This window comes from Triticum aestivum, chromosome 3D (assembly GCF_018294505.1).
Source record: "Triticum aestivum cultivar Chinese Spring chromosome 3D, IWGSC CS RefSeq v2.1, whole genome shotgun sequence".
Classification (NCBI taxonomy): domain Eukaryota; kingdom Viridiplantae; phylum Streptophyta; class Magnoliopsida; order Poales; family Poaceae; genus Triticum; species Triticum aestivum.
Genome location: NC_057802.1, coordinates 217,192,195 through 217,199,423, shown reverse-complemented (window position 1 = coordinate 217,199,423; position 7,229 = coordinate 217,192,195).

Sequence of the window (7,229 nt, the reverse complement as noted above, 5' to 3'; positions counted from 1 at the left end):
AACCCCGCGTCCCGCCGCGCGTGCTCTAATCTTGCGTCCCTCCGGGCGCTCTGCCCTCCTCCCTCCACGCGTGTTGCCAGTGTTTGGGGCTAGCGCACGATCACACACGTTCGTGTGCATGCAGTTGCGCCAGGCGTGGCGCGTCGATGCAGTTACCCGCTCCAAAAACTAACATGCGGATGTGCTACTTCTTGAGCTTGCGTTGGTTTTTCCCTTGAAGAGGAAAGGGTGATGCAGCAAAGCAGAAATAAGTATTTCCCTCAGTTAAGAACCAAGGTATCAATCCAGTAGGAGAAGAACGTGCAAATCACCAATACCTGCACAAACAATCAAACACTTGCACCTAACGCGATAAAGGGGTTGTCAATCCCTTCAGGTCACTTGCAAAGGCGAGATCTGATAGAGATAGATAAAACTAAACAAAAGATAAAGTAAATATTTTTGCATTTTTTGCTTTATAGATCTCCAAATAAAAGATTGCAAAATAGTAGATCGGAAACTAATATGATGGAAATAAGACCCGGGGGCATGGGTTTCACTAGAGGCTTCTCTCATGAAGGCAAATAATACGGTGCGTGAACAAATTACTGTCGAGCAATTGATAGAAAAGCGCAAAGGTATGACGATATCCAAGGCAACTATTAAGCAATATAGGCATCACGTTCGTGTGAAGTAGACCAACTCCTGCCTGCATCTACTACTATTACTTCACACATCGACCGCTATCTAGCATGCATCTAGAGTATTAAGTTCATAAAGAACGGAGTAATGCCTTAAGTAAGATGACATGATGTAGAGGAATAAACTCATGCAATGTGATGTAAACCCCATCTTTTTATCCTCAATGGCAACAATACAATACATGCCTCACTCCCCCTACTTTGTCACTGGGTGAGGACACGGCAGGATTTGTCGGATCACGGGTTCCGGAAAAACCCTCAAGGTTCGAACACTTGGGTGCACGTGAAGATTTCCTCCCTACCGATCCACGCCCTAGCTCGCTAAGATCTTGCGGACGAACTCGACGAACTCACAACACAACAGACACAAGATTTATACCGGTTCGGGCCACCGTTGTGGTGTAATACCCTACTCCAGTGTGGTGATGGTGGATTGCCTCTTGGGCTGATGATGAACAGTACAAAGGGAAGAACAACCGCCTGAGGTTGAGGTGTTCTTGTGCTTGGCCAACTTGTGTGGGTGAGGACTCGATTCCCTGAAGATGAGATGCCTCCTATTGTGGTGCCTAGTTCTACTTATATAGGCCCTGGTCCTCTTCCCAAATATTGAGCGGGAAGGGAGCCAACAACGGCCGATTTGAAAGGGGACAGCTAGTACAGCTTATCCTGACAAAAGTGGTCTTCGCCTGCAAAAGGCTCTGGTGGTGACGCCGCATTGGGCTCCATGGTGACCTCCGTCTTGCCGTCCCGCTGGTCTTGGTCTCATTGCACCGATATGGAAACCTTTGCTTGATGCCTCGGTACTCCGCGCCTGCGCTTGCCTCCTTAGCACCAAAGAGGAAACAAGGATGCTGCGCGCGTTGGCACCCGCCTGGCGCCCGCCTGATCTTGATCGTCATGGCTCACATCACGAGAGCCTCACGAGGTTTGCCCTGCCTTGATCTCTCCGCTTCTCGCGAGGCAACCTGGTGAGGCCGCTCCTGAGGAGGCCTTGCGTCGTCCGCCTCGCGAGGCTTGGCCCCTCGCGAGGGTCTTGAATGCCTTGTTAATGAAGGTGGGCCCTACAGGCCTGCTACATAGCCACGCCGTGGGCCGCTGGTAGGCAAGTCTGGGGACCCCCGTTCCCAGAACGTCGACAGTAGCCCCCGGGCCCAAGGCGCGCTCGGGCTTGGCTTCGAGGCGAAGCCAAAGGTCAAGTACGGAGCGCCGCGGGCCCCAAAAGCATGCGGCCTTGGTCGACGCGTGGCGGTTGATTGGACGTGGGCAGCTCCGCTTCCCCATGCTGCCTCGGCAACTGCCCCACTTGACAAGTCCCTGCTACATGCAAGGAAAACCATCATTACCTGTGATCGTAGGAGGTGCTGGTTGGCCTTCTTCCGCAATAAATGGGGGGGGGGGGGGTAGAGCCCCCGTCGCCCATCTCCTCGCGGTTCGCTTGCTTCTTCCTCCTCTGCTCCATTGCCAGTAGCAGCTCCGATGGCGCCGATCCGAAGGCTCTCCACTGAAGAGAAATAAAAGGCTCCCCGCGGTGATCCGGGGCCGCTCCCGCCGAAGAAGAGATCTGTTCACCGTCGCGGCGAAGTGGCGATGCAGGTGGTGACGAGGCCTTGGTGCGAGCGGCCCCCTCTAGGGTATCCGCTACCCTTGTATGCCGGAGCCGAGGGCTTAGGAGGAAGGAGCGACGAGCGGCGCCGCCCGCGCCGCGTCCGTGGTCACCGTGCGATGGCGACACGCGCCGTTGCCCCTGGAATCCACGCCACGGATTCCTCGTGCGAGCTTATCCTATGGGCGCTGGTGCCTCCAAGCTCTTGGATCCACTTCCCACGGTTCTTCTCCGACGTGATGCCGCCGAGGGGACCCCTTGAGCTCTGGCTGCATCATGCTGACTGCGACGCTCCGGCGGCCGGAGCGGAAGTCGAAGCGGTCTCCACCGGCAAGATCTTCATGACCAGCGGCTGGGGCGAGGTTGCGCGGGTTTGCCGTGCGAAGGGCGCCCTCGCGATCCACTTCGAGTATGACGATGCCTCCACGCTTTTCTTCAAGGTCTTCGACGCGGAGAGCCGCCGCTTGGAGTGTTGCCCTGGAGGGGAGCGCCAGGATAACGCGAGCTCCGCTCGTGGCTACTCTAGCAGCAGCGACTCATGGGATTCCAGCGGTTCCCCTGAGCCCTATGAGACTCTGGAGACGAGTGATGACAGCTACGTGCCCCCGAGCTCTCGCCGGGCTCGGAGCAGGGCTGCGGCGTCCAGTCGCCGCCGCCGCCGCTGATCTGGATGGGGTTGGCGCCGGCCTCCCGCGGCCCACTGTTGATGATGGCGTCAGCCGCAGGGAGGTCTAGGTAGGATTCCCCTAGGTTCTCATATTTCGTTCCCTGCGAGGAACCAAGAAGTAACCCGTGGGGGTGTGTAAGGATCTGTGATGTCTTTTGTGTATATCTTCCTTATTATGAAAATCTGTGAACGCATGCCCTGTTATGGCTCGGTCTCCCCTTTCCAACCTCGTGACAGCTTGTTGCTCTACGCTGATAGGTCCCGGTCCCCAGGCAGGCTGCAGCCATCGCTGGTATGCTAGGTCGCGTGCCGTGGTCAAGGCCAGGAGGTGAGCGGCCCGAGGTCCAGTAAGAGCCCATGAGGCGCGATGCTCAGGAGGTCCCCTTTAGCGCTCAAGCAGCCATGGTAAGGCAGGAAAGGGAGGCGACGTGGCCGCAACAGGGCTGCGGCTAGCTTGACCCTCAGGCTCCAATGATTAAGCCAATCCGAGCGCGAGACTTATCTTGATGGTTCGGGGTCGAATCCTTGTGATGCGCCTCGCTAATGCGTAGCTAGGCTGGGCCCGTGCGAGCCTCCCCTCTCTATGCTCTCCTTTACGCTCTATGTCCTCAGGTCCCGGCCCTCTAGCGAGCTAAGCTGCCGCTGGTATGCCAGGTTGCGTTCCATGGTCAAGGCCAGGGGGTGAGGGCTGGAGAGCCAGTAAGAGCTCCTGAGTCGCGATGCTCAGGAGCCCCCCTTTTAACGTGCAAGCGGATTGCATGGGAGAAGAGGAAGCTCGCAGTGCCGCCTGCTATCTTCCTCATGAGATCCCTACGAACCAGCACAAGGAGAAACACGGTTTGCCATTATGGTTGTTAGTCCACCCGGTTGCTTCACGAGGAGGCGGCGACACTGAAGGCCTGGTGAGGTGACGTGCGTGGGGCGTGCCGCGAGCCAGAGCTCGGCCGCTCAGATTTGTCGATGTTGCAGGGACGGACCCGTGCACAAGCGCCGTGCCGAGGCACGACTTGGAGGCATAACCGCATGGTGGTTTTTTCGCAAGAAGGGTCATCTTCCACAATCCCATGTAATGAACAAGAATGGGATAAAGAGTTGGCTTACAATCGCCACTTCACACAATACATAAATTAAACATACATCATTCAGAGTACAATCAAGGTCCGAGTACGGAACCGAAATAAAAGAAGGCAACCCAAATGCTAGATCCCCGATCGTCCCAACTGGGCTCCACTACTGATCATCAAGAAACGAAACATAGTAACGACCAAGTTCCTCGTCGAACTCCCACTTGAGCTCGGTTGCGTCACCTGCACTGGTATCGTCGGCACCTGTAACTGTTTTGGTAGAATCTGTGAGTCACGAGGACTCAGTAATCTCACACCCGCGAGATCAAGACTATTTAAGCTTATAGGAAGGATGAGGTAATGAGGTGGATTTGCAGCAAGCACTAAGCATATATGGTGGCTATCATACGCAAATAAGAGCGAGAAGAGGAGCAACGTAACGGTCGCGAAGCTAGGAGTGATCAAGAAGTGATCCTGAAACTTCTTACGTTCATACATAACCCAAACCGTGTTCACTTCCCGGGCTCCGCCGAAAAGAGACCATCACGGCTACACACGCGGTTGATGTATTTTAATTAAGTCAAGTGTCAAGTTCTCTACAACCGGACATTAACAAATTCCCATCTGCCACATAACCGCGGGCACGGCTCTCGAAAGTGTCCCAACTTAGCCCATCACAGGCTCTCACGGTTAACGAAGGATATTCCTTCTCCCGGGAAGATCCGATCAGGCTCGGGATCCCGGTTACAAGACATTTCGACAATGGTAAAACAAGACCAGCAAGACCACCCGACTGTGCCGACAAATCCCGATAGGAGCTGCACATATCTCGTTCTCAGGGGACAACGGATGAGCTATCCGTACAACTAAAACCAGGCCTCAAGTTTCCCCGAGGTGGCGCTGCAAATGGCTCTAGTTTGGACCAGCACTCAGAGGAGCACTGGCCCGGGGGGTTAAATAAGATGACCCTCGGGCTCGCGAAAACCCAAGGGAAAAGGGCTTAGGTAGGCAAATGTAAAACCAAGCTTGGGCCTTGCTGGAGGAGTTTTATTCAAGGCGAACTGTCAAGGGGGTCCCATAAATCACCCAACCGCGTAAGGAACGCAAAATCAAGGAAATAACACCGGTATGACGGAAACTAGGACGGCAAGAGTGGAACAAAACACCAGGCATAAGGCCGAGCCTTCCACCCTTTACCAAATATATAGATGCATTAATTAAATAAGAGATATTGTGATATGCCAAAATATCCATGTTCCAACATGGAACCAACTTCAACTTCACCTGCAACTAGCAATGCTATAAGAAGGGCTGAGCAAAAGTGGTAACTTAGCCAAACAACGGTTTGCTAGGAAAGAATGGTTAGAGGCTTGACATGGCAACATGGGATGCATGAAATAGCAAGTGGTAGGTAGCGCAGCATAGCAATAGAGCGAACAACTAGCAAGCAAAGATAGAAGTGATTTCGAGGGTATGGTCATCTTGCCTGCAAGGTTCTCAGAGTTGTCGAAAGCTTGATCCTCGTAAGCGTTCTCATCTCCCGGCTCTACCCAAAGCAAGAAAACAAGCAAAGGACCAACAATCAATCACGGGAAATGCACAAGCAACATGATGCAATACATGGCATGATATGCGAGATGTGATATGCAATGCATATGCGTGCTACGGAAGGGAAAAGATGAACAAGGCATCAACTTGGCAAACCAAGTATGCCTCTGGAAAGATGAGATGATTTCGGTTGAAATCGATATAAGGATCACCGGAATCGGATGCACGGTTTGCAAAAGACAAGCAAAACAAGGATGGCACAATTCTGCGATTAACAGCATGATACCACTTAGTATGCAACAAGAAGCTAAGCTATTGCACTCCAACATAACAACGAAGCATATGACAGTGATGTACTAAAGATGCTTGACAAAACATGAACACTGAGCTACGGCTAAATCACACCAGAGAAGGTTCAAACAAGCATGGCAAAAGTGCAAAAGATATCAGCTTCACAGACTTGGTGAAAATACTAACATGCCAGAAATAACATCAGGAAAACATGTTTAGAGCAAGCAAACAGTATTCTACAGGAACATGTCATAGCAAATCAAGGCATCTCATGAATCTACTAAATGCATAGAACAAAACTCCCTTACTGATCATGAGACAAAAATGCACAGAAGATATGATGGCACCCATATAAACATAGCAAGTTTTATTACCAGATTCAGACTTAGCAGGAAACAGAGCATGGTATTAACAGAATTATGAAGGCATCTTTGCGAGCTCGATTCACTCATCACAAGGCGTTGCAAGACAAGATAAGCATAGAATCATCAAGAAGACATGTTCATGAAACTAACCATGGCAAGAACAAGCTGATAGCATGCAAGGATCAACTACAACAACCTTGGAAAAATTGATTAACATGTAAACAATCTGCCAGGAACATTTTATAGCAAAAGTAGAGCAAGATTGAGACATGCTAGGGCACTCCATAATTGAAAACAGGGGCATGGATGGATCGAGCACATCTATATGTCCAAAACATCCTTACTGAACATACTCAAAAGAAGTATGGATCTCACTGTAGCAACCTGGATACATGGCATCAAAATAAAAGCAGGAAAAGGACTAGGCAAAATCCAGTCCCTGAAAACAGCAACATCACGAAGCCTAGTTTCCATGCTTGTGCTAGTCACCACATAGATCACAAAAATACACGGAAAGCACCTATGTAAATAAGGCATGACCTAGATCAAAACACATGTAGATCTCATGCTCATAAGATGCACACATCAAAAGCCACAAAAATGACAAAACATCATAATCTGATAAGTAACAGCAGCAAACATTTTATAGCACTCTTGCATCAATGAAAACGGCATCAATATGAACACAAACAAGCATGGCACAATGGAACAAAATGAATAGCATCTCATGATAAACATTTTGATATATCATGCACGCAAAACGGAGCAGTATGCAAGGAGATATGATGTGATAAACAGGGCAACATAATGTGACAGAAAAATAACTTGGATGAATTTCGGGGTCAACCTTGGTTCCGGATCTAGGGTTTGCATGTGGATCGAGGCAGGGCCGGATCGGGCCGCCGGAGAGGAGGGAGATGGCCGGAGACGAGGCGGCGGTCGGCGGCGGCACACCGGCGCAGCGCGGGGGCGGCGACCGGGGCGGCGCGGGGGCGAAGCACCGGAGGTGAT